General features: G+C 40.5%; 1 long non-coding RNA gene across 1 annotated transcript in view; it reads left to right on the top strand.

The window, feature by feature from the left end:
* Nucleotides 1–6,323: 6,323 nt before the first annotated feature.
* Nucleotides 6,324–17,263, top strand: part of LOC127023377 (uncharacterized) — a 59,139-nt gene continuing 48,199 nt past the window's right edge. The window contains exon 1 of the long non-coding RNA XR_007767430.1: nt 6,324–6,597. This is a non-coding gene — a long non-coding RNA (uncharacterized LOC127023377). The remainder of the gene's footprint in view (nt 6,598–17,263) is intronic.

Genomic DNA, 17,263 nt, shown 5'->3' with positions numbered 1-17,263 from the left:
TGGTTGTAATACATTTCTTTTGGCAACAGGGCTCTGATGGTTTTTAATGTCTGTACTGAGATATTTGCATTGAATGTGTATGGTGCATGGATGGATGCAATTGGAGACTGGTAGAAAACAGTTTTGTAGGAGGGCTAGTTTATACCTGCTCCAAAGTGGGTCCTTGCAGCTCCTGGTACTGCAGAATGCTGCAGGGAGGTTTCTGGGTGCCCAGATAAGCCTTGAGGAGTCAGCCAAAGACTGGTACAACCTTATTCCTTATCCACCAAGCTGCTGTAACTGACTATAAGTCTGGGCAGTGGCACATCTATGGTAAAATCCATGAGTGTAAACCCCTGTAAACAGTGTTAAATTAATGTTTCATTTTACATTTGCAGTGGGATAAGACTGTACTAAGCCAGCTGATGTATGATAACCAGTGCCAGGCCTTGGGCTGCCGGTTCTTTGGCTTTCAGTTGTTTCAGATCTTGTTGGTGCCATCGTGAACTTTGCCAAAGTAAGAGAGACCACTGACAACTTCCAGTGATTGTTAAATTAGATCTGTAGCATCTATCATACTGACAGCCATATAGCTGGGATTGGTGCCAGAATTGTCTTTTCTGTTAAGCAAGTGTTTGGGCACTGCAAAGGCTAGCATTTAACATAGAATTTCTACTCTAGTGCATTAAGACATGCTGCATGTCCCCTGAGCATCTGGCAATAAATAAAGGTTAAACTGGGAAAGATATTCTATCTTTCAGCTCCTTTGTCCATATTTACAGTTGTTAAATAGATATTGTATTTCTATTAAACCAGTCATTACGATTTTCTTAATATTTTGTCAGATGCTACAGTTTAAGCTGTCTTTGCACTAACCTATTTTTTCCTGTCCAGCCAGTATAACGTAGGATGAACAACTCCATATCTGTAGCTTATTCATGTAAGTAAAATATATATATAACTCACCAAGATTAAAGCATTCTTTACTGAAGTACAAATCTGTGACAAAATCTATCAAATCTGTTAATCTGTTGTTTTGAGGGGTTTTCTGTTCTACCACCTGCTCCATCCTCTCTCATAGAAGCTTTTTTCTTATAATTCTACAGATGATTAATTAACTGGGATCTGGTCTGCATGTTACTTCCTTACCAGTAGCATTATTTTAAATCGTTATAGGAGTCAACTAGTGGCTTTTGCAAGGGACATCTGTTATTCCTGTACAGTATATTCCCAGCAGCAAACAGGACAACCACGAGTCACATACTAGCAGCTAAGGTGACATATGTCATACGTCAACAAAGCCATTGTCCTACAGCTCAAGTTTTGTCTCTTTTCACCTGATGAGGATTCATAGCACATATATCTTGGCACAGATTTGCCAGGACAGAAAAAGCTGCTGTCTGTCTGGTTCCTCAGAGTTATCTTCACTGGGGAAGAGAAAGACTATGGCCAATGAGGGGACTGGACACCTCTTTAATAGTACTCAGTAATTAGGAAAATGAGTATTAAAAAAATTGCTTTTGTGTTGTGGAGTGAAGCTTTAAAGCACTAGTGTTAAATGTTTAGATCTTCAAGAAAACAATGTATTCACATCTTATAAGCTTTACTGCTTTAAAAAAAAAAAGTAATGCGTAGTAAACACCAGGCAATATGGAAGAGCACAGTAAGAGAGGGCATGCTGGCTCTAGGTTATAGTGGAGGTCTCTGATTCAAGGTTTACTACTCTGCTATGGTTTCGTGAACTTTTTTGTGACCCCAAGCAAGTTACTCCCATCTCACTATTCTTCCATTTCCTCTTTCTGTAAAATGATATTAATAGCACTTCAGCTGCAGAGCAGGTTTATTGTACAAGGCTTAATGAATGTTTGTCTCCCTCTGATTGAGATTCTTTCCTGCTGGAGGCAAGAATTTTAAGCAGGTTGATTAAATATAAAAGGTCTCTAACTCTGATGCTGCTATTAAAAGCGGAAGGAATTATTTCTTAAGGAATTTTTAATTTGATGTCCATTAGAATTGTCTAAAACATAGCAGCTTTAGTTCTTCTGTTATTTAGCAACTTTAGTTTTGTTTCCCCTAGGAGTTCTGTTAGGGGATGCTCTGACTTTTGAAATGATCCAAGGCAATTAATGCCTAGACAGACAACGCTAAATTCTTCTTGCCCTGAGGAACAACAAATCACAGCAGTTACCGTCAGAAAACTTGTCACTGTATGAGCAATATACCTGGAGTTCTGGAATTGCAGGAAAAAATGAATTTTGGATGTTTGGTCAGATCCAATCCTCTTCCCGAAGGCTGTGATGTTAGTGTAACGCTCCGGCATGAGATTTCAAGTGCTGAGAGGTGTAAGACCTCTTGCTGTTTGCAAAGAGAAAACTCAGCAGCCCACAACAGGATAGATGAAAAAGGCTGTGCTGAGCAGGGAGCACTGACTCAAGCCAAGAGGAAACACTGAAGACAACTTTAGGATGCCCCAAATGCCTTGTGGAGGCCAGCAGTGGTGTACCTGTGTTCACCTGTAACTGAAAGCCCAGAAATATCACAAATGTCTTGCTCTTTGAAAGAGGGTTCCCACTCTTCTTCTAAAAGATTGCTGCCAGAAGATGTGGTTGTGCCCTCCTCTGCTGTACTTTATTGCTAAGAGCCATTACTGAGAAAATAGTTCGCGCCCTCTACCTTCATCTGTCCCAAGGGGTTCAGATGCAGTTTCCTCCATCATGAGTGGTAACCAGTGTGCTGCGTGTGCCCCAGAGCCTCTTCTCTTGTGAGGCAAAAACACACAGTTACTGGTCTCTGGCCCTTGCTCTATTTCTGTGATTTATGTAAAACCATCTTTGGCTAGGACACAGAAACAGTCCTAGAAGCAGGGGCTCGAGTCCAAGGGCTTGCTCTCGTCAGATGGCTGCCTGCACCCCAGGGTGCAGCCCCATACTCCCTCCCCGGCTCCAGCCAGCCTTTTATTACAGCCCACCAAAGGTGAAGCTTCGGCAGAGTACGGTTCTTGGTGTTTGGGGTAATGCTCAGGGGGCTTTTGGCACAGCCTGTGGTGCAGCTCAACAGCTGATTCCTTTAGCAGATCTGGAACTTTTCTTCTGAAAGAGAAGCTCAGTTTCCCAGCCCTCATTCCCATCTGCAGAGTATCTCCAAAGCTGACTGGTGAATTCCCAAACATTAGAAGTATTAATTGTGCCAGGTTTTTATCTGGAATTGCTCCATTTTCTTTCCTTACCTCGTGCTGCCACGTAGTTCAGATAGATAGCTTCTGCCACCAAGAACATTTGGTAAGTGACAAGTATGTACTTTCCTGCTGAAAGAAAATTATCAGGCATTAAGTAAAATGAGAGTATTTTAATCCTCATAAGATTAAATAGTGTGTGGCTCACAGAAAAATATGAAGCAGGCATAGCGTGAACTTAATTTGATGTACAGTAGTCTTGTGTGTGGTTTGCAACTCCAGGTGAGTAGGGGCTGCAACAACAAGGGTCTCACACCATGGCAATGGCGTATGGCTATTTCGTACACCCTCCACTCAACCCAGCAGCATGCTCAAAAATCAGTTGTGTCAACATAAAGTTACATGCATAGCCAAGGCATTTGCTACAGGAGCTGAACACCCAGCTCTTAACACTTCTGAAAATTGCCACAGAACCACACTTTATAGGTATTGTATACTACTTAAGTATACCTCCATAAAAACAAAAAAATCTTTATCACAGTAATAAAAGCATAACTACAGAATCCTGTTTTGCTTTTGTGTCATTAAAGAAGGAATTTGTAAACACTCTGAGAACTTTCAGAAAAGCTTCAAGAAATTCCCCAAAAGCTAAGCATTTAAAATATTTTCATTCCTTTCTGGAATCAGTCCCCTTTGGCTATGAGATTAAACCATCTGAATTGTCAAATATGTATCTATATTGGCTGTTTTCACAGTTGTATATAGTGTTCTTCCTAGTGAATGAGTGGCAGCAAATCTGAGAAGGTTTTTGTAGGGAAGCCTTACAGCCAGATCTCCTTCACTGCGGTTTGTACAAGCACTGAGCAATAGGTGACGGCACCTCTGACTATAACACACAGAGGCAAGGAGGCAGATTTAACGGTCTTCTCTGGATTCAGATATTTATTATAAAATGGACCTACACGCTTGACTAAGGAGTTTTTACAAGCAGTTGTATGAACTGAAGTTAACAGCTATATGAATTTAATCTCTCTTCTGTGGATATGATGAAAAGCTTGGCAAGAATTTAGACAGTAGCCAAGGCAAGTGTTAGAGAGCACTATTGTGGGTCAGGGATTATATAGCTACTGCTGGTGGCCAGAGACAAAAGATGTGATGTTTTAAGAGTTAGCCCCAAATAGAAACCACAGTGTTTCCATTATTATACAAACAGGGCTTAAAGTCCTTGTCTTTCTTCCTGATGTGTTAAAAGCAATTGCACCGGTTAATAAAATTCAGGGACAAGTTTTGTTTTTCTCAGAAAATGGAGTGGATGGAGCCTCTTCAGAAAGCTGTATGATGTAATTTTGCTAATATCTGCAACTTATAGCTAAGAAAACTAATTCACAATTCCCATGTTACAACCACTATGGCCGACAGAGGCTTTACAAAACTGGCAAAGGGAAGAAAACACAGGGGAATGTATAAAGGAAGATTTTGCTATGGGAGCAACAGCTTTAATATACAACGTACACGTGGCCAGCAAATCTTCCTTTTTTTGTGCACTCTGCTTTGATTCAGTGACCTGACGTTTACTCCTAAACCTGATCTGCTACTCTTGTTCATGATATCAACTACAGAATAAATAGATCAATGTCGGGAGTCAGCACGATGACATGGGAGCAGTGCTTAACGTGGTGGGATTTGTAGGTGGTGAACGGAGGCAGACAGACAACACGCAAGTGAGGACGTTTGCAGCTTTTATACCAATGGGCTGGGAACACCGTGACTACAAGGCACCTATGAACCCACGATAACATAAGGAAGAGCATTTTCTGTTCTCCCTCCTCAGATACCCTGAGACACAAAAACGGCAGAAATTGCTGGAATCATCTTCTGTTGTCAAACTTCTAAAGCAAACAGCCTTGTGTAATAATCCTTGTACACATCTGGAAGGAGGTTGGTTTGGAGCTGTGCAAAATGATTGCCATAAAATCTAACCGGTGCCAGTTCTGTTGGGGTTTGAATTCCAGATAACAAATTAGGCTCAGTTCAGTGAGAAGACTTTTGAGGTTTTAAATGAATTCATTGTTTGCTTATGTTTCTGTGTTAAGAGTAACATGTTTTTTCTGTTTGGCAAAGAAGCTTGTAGTCAAACTTTTAGTGTCAGCTTAATCCTTCTGATGTCTGAGAGTCATTCATTTATGAAATCCTCAGGTTATTCATATTCTGCTCATGTAGAAGTTACTACAACATTAGCATGAAATCTCCCAACAGAAATTGGAGGTTTCATGGAGCTTTTGCTGTGAAAGAATAATAACAATGATCATTTCTTGAAACCTGTTCAGAATGTCATACTAAGTTTTGGATGTGTTAAAAAATCAAATAGACCTTACCTGTCATTCAGTTCTCTCAAAATAAATTGTGAGAGATCCTCTGGTAGCCTAATTCAGAGCTTGTGTCTTTTTTACCTCCATTACGTTTTGGCATGCTCAGGCAATAAAACCAGTAATCTTCCCCATGTAAAAATGTGTTTAATAAGCTACAAAACTACATTCTGTTCCCTCTTCCCTGTTACAGGGATCTTTCAGCATCAGTGCAGAATTGCACCCACAGAAACGTACGCAATCGGAGGCTGCAGTGAAAATCAGATTTACGATCTTCTTTCACAAAGAATCATGTTTTTCCAGGCTGTCTACAGAGTTGTCAGAATCCATTAAAAACAGAGATCCTCTTTTACCATCCTTAGTCTTTAATTTTTCAAACGTGGGTAGAGTGGTTGTGCCTTCATAATAACAGTTGCAGTAGTTGTTCGGAGGGAAACGGCACGTTTATGTAGACACTTTAATGTGAATTTTTATTCCGAGTTTATTAAAGACATTTTTGAAGGCACACTCCTTAAGAAAAATGGTCCATATTTGTAGTTTGCCATATTAACAGTTTATTTACTTATTTACTTATTTATTTCAGCTGCTGATCTCTCTCTGACTGTTGCATTCCCAATCACTTGTCTTCCATCAGAGGAAGCAATCAGAAAAAGCTGTCATTGCCCCTCAAGGTTTCTTGTTGGCTAATTGGAGTTTTTGGCTCTTTATCCTGATGATTAAAAGAACAGCTGAGTGGAAGTCAGAATGCATTTACAGAGCTGACACACCCAGCTCTGCTCTTTGGTTTACTCTGATTAATTTAGCAAATGAAACTCCTGTAAACTCACATAACTTTTTGCCTATACAAAACTACCGTTGCTGTATAGTTTTAAGTAAGCCTTGGGTAAACTGTCCTGTAGATAACTGAATCAGTATAACAAAAGCTTTTAAAAAGCTTTTTGTCGAAAAGTGTTTTCTGTAAAGTAGCATTTTGTGCTGGGGCATATAGATTGTATGAAATGAAACAGCCCTTTTCAAGAAGCTTCCTTTATTTTAGTGTATGAGAAAAACAACTGTTACTGTTTACGCTCTTCAATCAAGGTAAGCATGTTTGTCTAAAGTATTACTACAGCTTGGCTTGCAAACACTTGAAGATTGCTTACCATTTTTCTATATATAGACTGCTCTGTGGAATTGTCTTTATCAAAACTTTTGGGAAAATCTTTAACAGAATCTGAGAAACTTGCCTAATTTATGCAGCCATCTATTCTCCTTCTATTGATTCTCTCCGTGATATATGTTTATCCTCCCTGCTTGTGAAAACCTAGAATTAAAACTGAAGTATTTCTATTTTATGCCTGTAATTGCTGGTAGAAAAGAGATGGGGTTTTATAGGTAAAAGCCGTAATCTGTTTAGTGAGCTTTAAACAAATCATCTTGTAAAATCGAATACAAAACCATCCCAAGTTTACAAGACAGAAACTTCCAAACAGTAATGCCTTACCTCACTGCAATTTTTAGAAATTACTTTTAAAGAACTAACCATTCCCACACCTTTTGTAAGGAAATAATACAAGTGAACCAGCCAGCTCCCTGGTTTTGAGAGGGGAGAGAGAGTGCTGGGGACGTGGTCCCCACATCAAAACTATCCTGGAGAGATCAACCATTGATGATTTAAATCTTCACTACTTTATCTCTTTGTTTGCTGCTTGGAATGCTATTGATACCTTCTTTGTCTTTGTAATTGTTTTAATTAGCCACCCAGCATGGGCCCCTGACAGTGCTTGTGATAAAGTATTATGGACAACCCAGCAGGACAGTGAGCCTGTTAACATGAAACACAGACATTATGGCAAGCTTAATTTCTTTTATTTGTGTCATTTTTTTTCCTGTCGTCTTTGTTTTTGTGTGTGCGTGCGTTATTACTTGGGAGAATGAAAATAAGTTCCCAAGTACTTTGCCTTTTAAAGGGGGGAAAAAAGCATGAAAACGCCATCGCAAACATTTCTTGGGGATTGTACAATTAAAGCTGATATTACCACGTATCATTTCTGGAGTCAGACAAAGAATTAAACATTGGCCATATTGATTAGTCTTTTCATGCATCGTGTCTTCAGCAATTAGCCTGATATTTATGTCAGTTACTGTACTCTCGACTCTGCAAATTTCTTCTTAATTATTATTTTTTTGGCTCGGTAATGTTATTTGTTCTTGTTGACCACATCCTTCTTTTGTAAATGGAAATCTGGATGTTCAATTATGATGCAGATCTGCAACTCATTAGCAGTAAGCTTCGGTACTGTTGCCATCTGAAGACAATTCTGTCATTTAACTTGTGGGAACTTTTGGCAATGTGTATATTCTGGGGGAAAAAAGCAAAACCCAAAAGTTTGTTTTTAGAGATAAACAATTCAACAACGTCAAAACCTCAAATCCTTTCATGGTATAGGGTTTTTTTTTTTTTTTAAAGTGCTTGGGATGGAGGAATGTGAATAGAGAGAGAGGTGCTTCATGAAAGCACAAGTTTCCTTTGAATTTGGTTTGTTCAAATTAGCCCAAGGTCAGTCCCTGCCAATTATTGCCCCACTTCAGCTGTTCTCTGGACATTAATAAAAGCATCTGCTTTATTAACTAGGAATCCAGTTTTGCACTCTCAAAGCAAGGATTTTGGGTTTTTTTTCCCCCACCATGTTGAATTTCTAGCTCGTTAGCCTATTTGTTTCATTTTATTGGCCTCCTTGAAATATATCTATGATAAAGTATTAGTTTGTGACTTGATGGACCAGATTGAAATCATTCTCCACTTTGACAGAGTTGAATGTAAATCCTAAACGCCTGGGAATTCCTCTGTTGTGTTAACCTAGAGACACTGCTTATTTTCAGTGTTGCCAACTCTTGCACTTTTTCACATCCCTCAATCAAGAGGAAAAGGTGTGTAGCGGGGGGAGGCTTGTTTCTTAAGGAAGACTTTAGTCATGACTGTTTTGAAGAGAAGCTGAAATACAACCTGTGGTGTCCACTTCAAGCCAAAGGGAAACCTGGGGGGAAGGAGGAGAGGGAAGGGGGCTGCGATACTGTGTGACTCTGCTGGGCGCTGGTGGTGAGCTCAAGCACCAGGAGAGGTGAATCACTGTACAGTGAACTGAAATCTTAAAATCAAAGGGTATTGCCCCGGGCGCGGGGGTGGCTGCACAGGAAGCATATCTGTTCCTTCCACGGTTTGCAGCCCAGCAGTTGAAGGTAAATTCTCATCCTTTTCTATTTGTGTTAATACAGCCGTGATGACTCTGAAGGGTGGAGGGCTCCGAGTCCTGGCTGGATGGGGTGGCAGCAGGAGCCTGTTCAGCTTCTGTGGGGACACTAAATCAAAGACATATTAGCTGTAACTCCATAATTGAATACACTAGAAAAAATTACTTAATTTAAATTGGGAGGATGAGAAATCCCTATTGCCATTAAAATAGTGAAAGAAGGCTCTTTATTAGAACAAATAATGTTGCCTTATGTGGAGTGTGAGGGACATGGGTTCCTTCAGGGAAGGAAGCAGTAAGACATTCACAGGCCGCGTTTTACCTGTCTTCAAGATAGTCTAAAATGCAGTAATATTAAGTTTCTCTGCACCATGGCCCCATTTCCTTTACTGGCAGATATGAGGGGAGACATCTGTAGCTTTCCTCAGCACAGTTCACTTGCGTTAGCGGGGTTGGGGTATGGCAGAAATTAAGTTGTCTCGAGATTTGCTCATTTTTATTTAAAAGGTACAAGTCATGAAGAGCGTTATCTTGGCCACAGACTTCTTGTTTGACCTTGGGCAACTTGCAGAGCCCACCGTGTGCTTCAGCCTCCTCCCCCCATCAAGTAGGTGCGGCTCCTTTTGCTTTTCTAGAATGTCATAGGGCTAAAAAGCCACTAACGATTGCAAAGAGCTCAGAGAGAGCTTTAAAGAGAGCCGTTGGGGCTGAATGGAAGAGAACTGATAGTATCTCTGATGCCAGTGCTTAGCCATCCTTTACAGAAAAATAAATAATCTTATTTATGCCTGTTTATGTCTATTTGTTTCTCTTCTCCAAATAGAGACATAACTCTGTAGTAGCACTCAGACTGAATAGCTGTGGCATGCCATGTTTGCCAAACTGATACTTATATGTGATATTTTAATATTTTAATCAAAAATAATTAAGCTAAACATTGCAAATGTCTCTGCACCATGAAATCGTGCATTTGCAAACTTTGATTTTTATATTTCTGAAGTCTCCATTCTGATTACTTTGAATTTGCATGTGCATTTACTTGCAAGCAGCAGTGGTGGCACTGCTGATTAAGCAATTAGGTTTTGATTTACATATTTGCATACGTATTCATGGAAAATGTGTGTACAAATTAAAGGTACAGTTTGGTGTTTGGTGCTTATTATATCCCAAATACTGCACCTACTCTTTTTGATAAGCCTGACTGATTGTAAAGCAGATACTGCAATTTGTGTGATACCATAAATGCAGCTGGCTGTGGGCAGCATGAGTTCAGTGACATGAGAAGTTAAGAGCCAGATCATTGCTTTAATTACCTTGGACTCAAAATTATTTATCCAGAATCCACTGAAGTCAGTGGTGCCTCTTTCACCGATCCCACTGGTTTTCTTGTCGGCATCTGATGGGTGCTGAGGCTGCTCAGGGCACCTCAGCCCATGCATGGACACTGCAAGGGTACTGACAGCTTCATGAGCTCCTGTATCCCTTTCCTTCACCATTCTTTTATATCTTCTTGTTGTGTGCTGGCCTGTCTGGTAGACCAATACAGTTGTTGGGCTGCATTTCCCCCACCCCCCCAAGCTTAGACCAGTGTCCTGATAGAGTTCATAGTGCAGCTGAATGGGAGGGATGGAGAGCTCCAGGACTGGGTCCAATGTGAGGGGTGGCTGGGATGGCAATGCCGTAAGCTGCTTGTCCTTGCTGAACACTTTGTGATATTGAACCGCAGTTTAAGGTGAGCATCCTTTGCAGGATGAAAGTTGAATGCCCTACAAAGCCGATGGGAAGAGATGGGTGGCCTCGCAGAAAGTGGTTGAGCACCTGAATTAGATGTCTACCTTGTAAAGGCGTAAGCAAAACCAGAACAAACTAAACCCAGAAAGAAACCCTTGCACTCAAAAAGCTTATGGAAAGAGGCAGAATTCCTCCCGTTTAAAGGAAGTTTGACATGTTATTAAGAGATTAATATACTCTCTGTGATTATGATGGAGCCATTGGTCTGGAGTCGATTTTGTTTTCAGATCAACAAACCTTGTTCACTGATTATTTACTAGATGATGAAGGCTCCTCTAAAGCAACAGTAGAGAGCTTTTTGTGTCCCTCAATCTGACTCACAATTTATAAATAATAGCTGTGTTTACAAATCAACCATGAGCAAAACTCTCCTGGGTGAGGCAGTGTCTAAACAGAGACAGTTTAATTAGTTCTTACTCAATATTTGGTAGGCAACAAAGGCCCATCCCAATGCCAGCAGAATTTTATTTTTATGTTGGAAAACTTGCGTGGGAAAGTTTTGTAAGTTATCTGTAGGCTTGAGATGTTGGCACGCAATAACGTAGCCTGAACCATGTCGGCCTCTCCTCTCCTCTCCCCTCCCCTCCCCAGACAAACTCACACGTTGTAGAGTTTAAAAAGAAAAATAATATCTTCTGCATCATGGCTTGACGTTCTCACTGGCAAAGGCTACTAGAACATACTTAATCTTAAATCCCCGGTTTCATACTGGTTAATGTTCAGGCCTGTTATTAACGACCCCACTGCGCAGGCTGCCAGTGAGCCAGCCCCAGAGTGGGGACGTGGAGATGCCCTTCGTGGGGTTGTGTGTGTGGGGAGCCACTCTCGGCTGTGGGCATGGAGGGGTGTGCACCTCTTGGAGAACACACCCCACCTTGGAGAGAGCAACAGTTTAAACCCATCCTGATGGAGATGCCATGGTGAGGAGGGGATTTCTTGTACCTCGAGCAGTGGGGAAGGTCATTGTAAACCTGCCGGAGAGAATGGACTCATGTCTGAAAAGGGAGAAATACATGACGTAGCTAAAACTATTCATTTCTTACACAAGAATTCTTGTAGTAACGCATTTACCCAAAGGCAGCTTGAGTGTAAACAACTAATTGTAAAGGTCGAGTGATTATTTTCTAGTTTTCATTTTGAACTAGATGGTGAAATGTTTACATCTCCTATAGATATGATTGATGTGGAGAGCAAACAAGAAAAAAATCCTTTACTGGGTCAACAGGTTACTTAGAAATGTGTGGAAAGGTTAATCCCAAAGCTTCTGTCCTTCTTAAGTGACCATTGTTATTTATGTATTCATAACCCTGGAAAAATCATAAAGACCTTTCCCCCCACTCCAGGAAGTTATACTCATGCATTTACCTGTTACAAATGACTAACTAAAGTAATCCGCAATTTTTATGACCTCTCACTGCACTTTCAAATGAGGGTTTTTTTTCTTTGTGAGAGCTTGGTGAGGTATTACTTTCTGTTCAGGTGTAACTGAAATCCTGGGTCATCTATTCAAGAATGTTGTTGCCTGCAAGATATTAATTGCTTCTCAAACCTTAGAACTACTCCAACTTCCAAAGGTTAATGGAGCAGATAGATTTAGGACATGTTCCTAACCACACAGGTTATCCTCCCTTCCAGAAATATGACACTCACTGGAGATGGGTCATTCATTTTTATTGTTTAAAATGTAATGAAGCATGGCATTTATAATCCGCTGGCTGGGAACATCTTACTTGTGAAAAGAGAGGCCACGATATACACTGCTTTTATGGATGTTAGCACATCCATCTTTGTTCTCATTCTCTGGAAACTGGCCACAGAGGCACATGTTTTGGTTAAAGCATCTGATTACCTTTAAAGGACAAACCTGGCATGCGCCGCTGGGATACTGGTGCCCATGGCCCTTCCAGGGTTAGGTGGTTTGCAAAGCCGCTGAGAGCTGCAGAAGCTAGACTGATGTGAGGAGCTCAAAAAGGTGGTACAATAAGAGAACGTGCCGCCTAGTTGGCAGCAGTGAGAAGTAGCTGGTTCAGCTTTGCAGATTGTGAATGCAGTGGGTCGTGTGCTTTGTTTATGAGCGAAGTCCTCCAGCATCGATGTTTCAGAAGTTCCCAAGCTTCCTTGGAATAGCCTTACACCGAACAGTAGCGTGCTCTGGGTTACATTACACTTGGTTGACACAAGCTTGCTTTTCTGTGGTGTAAAATATACTCAGCTGAAATTTGGAGTGAAATGTTAGTTTCTTTAAATATCAGTAGGCCAGGACCCTTGAACTCTGTGCCAGACGACACTCTTGAACAGCAACAACAAATTCCTCATGTGAACTTCATTATCCACTCCTAATTTTCAGAAGTTATCTAAATTCTATCTATCACAAACCCTTGGCAAAACAACTGCTAAGTTTTGATAAATATTCGATAAGCCTCAGGATTTACTAGGAAGATTCATGAGGGTCCCCTCGTCCCTCCCACACACACTATGGGCTCTGGAATTTTAAAAATATTTGCACAGGTTGTGTGTGAGCAGTGTGTGTGGACACGTGGCTACCCATAGCATGGATAACCTCCAGCTTCTCCTCTGTCTTACACAAATGGATGCAGTAGTTTGGCTTGCCAGGTTCTCCAAACCACTAGGTACTGAAAATACGACCGAGGAGGTCTAAATCTGTTTTGTTTCAGTTAACCATGTCTCTTTACCCCAGTTAAGGTTTTGACTAATAAATATAATCGATGTTCTGTGCAAAAGAACAGAAATACTTCTTCTGGCTTTCTGGTGTCTGTCAGTGAAGCCAGATATATCACAATTTCAACCTATTAAAATAAAAAGTCATACCTGTTGTTGTTATAACAGGCTGTATTAAAAACAATGATGAAAGATATTTTCAGAATGAAAAGGAAAACAGAAGAGAACTTTGATCTTGGTTTGAGAGAGATCCATGCAAGCATTAAGCTTCATTTGCCATCCCTAGGAATCAGTCAAATTCTGTGCAAAGGCAGGTGTCATCCAGACTTTTTTTATTTCATTTAAAGATGAAGGCCCAAATAAATACTGCCCTCAAATCTGTCAGTGATTTTTCTTTGGGAGCAAGTGGCAAACCTTATGCTTTAAGTTTTGATCTTGCGGAAGAGTCTGTCCAGCATTTCTGATTGCAGTGTCATTGCACGCCAGGCTGCTTTACATTACTACCAGGTTCTAACTATCTTGAGATAGTGGCAAGAGTTTTTAATGTATTACTCAGTAAATCTCAAGAACTTTCAATGGAGTCTTACTTTGTAAATTTAATTTTAAAACTTTTGCTTTTTTTTTTGTTTAATTTCTTTAAATTTCTGAATTCTGAGTGTATTCACCTTTTCCTCTCAAAAATAGGAGGCTCCTGTGTCTTTCCTCCAGATTCTCAGTAGGGCTTTTATGGATCACAGCAGTAGCTCAACAAGTTGTCAGTCAAATATGCATGCACATTGCCTACCACTTCAACGATAAACTGTGGCTGGAGACTGCAATGACTGGGTTTAAATTCTGTCGCAGTTTACCTTCTGCACTGTTGCCAAGCATCTTAAAAGAATCAGGATCACTTTAAGACTCCATCTCTGTTGTAATAAATACAGCATTTAAGGAAACTCCCAAGGAACTGGGATTAGCACTGCAATTTCAATATAGATCTAACGGAAGAGCCTGTAGACTTTTTGCTGGGGGGTATCTGCCCCCTCCAGCCAAGGACACTGCCGGTGGGAAGACCACAGTGATCTCGGTTGCCCACAGAGGGATGGTAAATTATGTGATGCTCCTTATGGTCTCCTGCTGTGGAAACTTAACTTTATAGACTGCAGAGTTGAATACTACACTGCAAAATATGAAGGGGGAAATTTTACATCTTCATCACAGAGTGATACTGAGGATGACATTATTTCAATACTTAGGACAAATAGTAAGTGGGAGGTCAGTAGATAAAGAGATTAAGAGCACCCAAAAGGTCAGCACATCTTACTGTGGAGCCAGGAAGAAGCTAGATGAAAGAGATAGGCATGCCGAAGAGCGAGATGTTTGCTGGCTCCTGATACAGTATGGGCTGCCGCTGCAGCTGCTTAAAACACAGTCCCGTCAGGCTAGTAAAGGGCTATATAGATCACAAGAAGAGAACAGTTGTTTAACAGAATTTCTTCACTACTGCATTTGGATTAATTGAATCCTGTGCAAGGCCTTATCAGGAAGAGCTGTCAGCAAAGAATTCCAATAATCCAATCAGGAGGTCACGAGTGCAAGAATAAGTATCTACAAATCGGATTGAGAGCGCCAAACCTGAAGCCAAGCAATATTCCAGAGATGACAGAATAGATGATTTCACCACATTGCTGATATAATTAATGGAGATTGATAAGTTTATCACAGCACCCATGTTTTGTTTGTTGTGCTGGAAAGGTGATAATCTAAAATCCTGATTAAAAAGGCAACAGAACAAAACAAGAAGTGTAAATCGGGTGATAATAGCAGCTAAACAATCACGTCTGTCATGAGTCTGTGCAATATTATGAATATCAGGTATTTTTAAGCAGGTGTCCAATGTTAACCACTACGTTAAGTACAAAGCCAGTTGATAACTGAGTAACAGATGAGTTAGAGGTTGTTTAAAAAAAAGAAAAAATCATTGGTCATGGGACTAGTCGTGTCAAACAGTCGCCTAAAAACAACAACTATTCTGCAGTGCAGATATTCGGGAATATCATCTGCATCAAACTGTTCTTGGGAAGAAATACTTCAAGTGGATGACTCAAACCTTAGTCACTTCTTGTTGTGAGTTTCCCATTGTATTTATCAGAGAAGTCTCTTATCCTGAGCTGTCTTATATAAAAATAAAGCTGTCCGCAACTGAATGAAATACATTAAGTCCAACTTTCACCCTGGTTTCACCTGTCAGTCTATTGATTTAAGGTTTTTGGGGTTTGGTTTTTTTTTCTTGTAGGAAAGGATAGTCTCAAAAAGAGAAATGCAATGCGTGCTCAGGACTGGATCTTGACTAGGAAAAGCATTGCAAATGTGTGTATAATTTTTAACACATATCTTGGCCCAGTTGAAAGGTGGTGTTCAACCAGGACAGACCTGGGGACTTCTGACTCCAAAGTGAAGGAGTCTATGAGCTCTCTCATTCAGGGCAACTTTAGGTTCGTGAATTACTAATGTGAAACATAATGCCATGATATGTGCTGTGAATAGGTCTTCCCCCACTCTTGTTGAAGAACAATTTCAGTTTTCTGACTACAGATGCAGAGAGTGTATATCTACATATCTATATAGTGCTTGTTTTATTTCTGTTTCAGTGTTACAAGATAGTAAAATCTGCATATGCCAATAAAACAAAATGAACCAAAGATGAGAACAAGTGAAATGTGCTAAGTTCAACTTCCCTTACACAGGAATGACTGAGAGTAACTTTGTGATTTAACCCAGTGTGACTGACAGTTGATTTGGTCTATTGCTGACTGCATAAAGGCTTTCCTGATCCAAGAGATGCCTCTCTATTGTAAAACCTTGTATTTCTAACCTTTAACATCTTACTAAGAGTACTGTCCATTGCTTTCACATCATTATCTGAGTTTAAATACCTCTCATCTGAGCTCGTTCTTCCTTAATCTTTAAACCTTGCTTAGCGCTACCTTCATACTTAATCATTCTCCTGCTTTGCAAAGCACTTGGGAATCATTCCGATGATAAATTTCAGCTTCATCAGCTACTGACCCACATATGCTCCACAGTCAGACTGCAACTGCTTGTCCCTATAGGTCCTGGGGTAATGTTATAATTAAAGAGCAGCTGCTGGCATATACAGGCTCCATGGATTCTGTCATCAAAGGGCAACTGATGTCCCACATTAACTGAATGGATCTCTAAGGAATTTCAGTGATAGAAACCAACTTTCCTCCTCAGGAGAGATTACAGCACATCTGCTTTGCCATAGCCGGACGCTACACTTGTCCTGATGATTGTGTCTCATCCAGTACTACAGTTGTGCCTATAGGTATGGCAACTGAGGTCTTGACAGTACATTGGGACCTCCATCCATCTTGCTAGGGTTCTCCATGAGTACCTGAGATGCTTCTGTGCATGTCACGCAATAAGGTTGTGTGGTTAATTACACTTATTTACCCATTTGATGATTAAAGATAAATGGCAGTCAAATTTAAAATGTCCTTTTATATGTCAACAAAAATGGATAAAAGACAATAATCTTGTGTTTGGTGTATGATTAACCTGTGGAATTTACTGCAGTAGGATATTACTGAGGCAAATAGTTTAGTAGGATTTAGGGATTAGACACATGAATAAGAAGAGCATTTACTAGTTACCTTCTCTAGATTTAAGAAAGGCAATTTCTTCCCAGTGCAATTCGATACATAAGGTCAGCAAATGATCACTAGCATAAAGACGGGCAACGTCTTCTCCAGCGCATGGCTTCCAGCAGGTCTCCAAGACAAGGTTCTTCCTTCCTGGAGAAGGATAAGGTATCAATGTGCTTGTCAATCAGGGGAAAAATACTGTACTGCGTGCACCACTGCTCTCTTCTGTTGAGGGATTATTTTGTCTCTGTGGGTCAGGTCAGGGCTATTTCACACCCTGCAGTTTTGGGGTTTGCCCTCCCACCTTTTTTATTCCTTTCTTAATTTCAGAAAGCCTGGCAGTGTGGCCAATGCCCTTCCACAACGATCATTACAACTAATGGACAAGCCTATTTATTA

Source organism: Gymnogyps californianus, chromosome 17 (genome assembly GCF_018139145.2).
Source record: "Gymnogyps californianus isolate 813 chromosome 17, ASM1813914v2, whole genome shotgun sequence".
In the NCBI taxonomy this organism is placed as follows: Eukaryota; Metazoa; Chordata; class Aves; order Accipitriformes; family Cathartidae; genus Gymnogyps; species Gymnogyps californianus.
The sequence above is the reverse complement of the archived record's forward strand: the minus strand, read 5'-3'. Positions and strand labels throughout refer to the sequence as shown.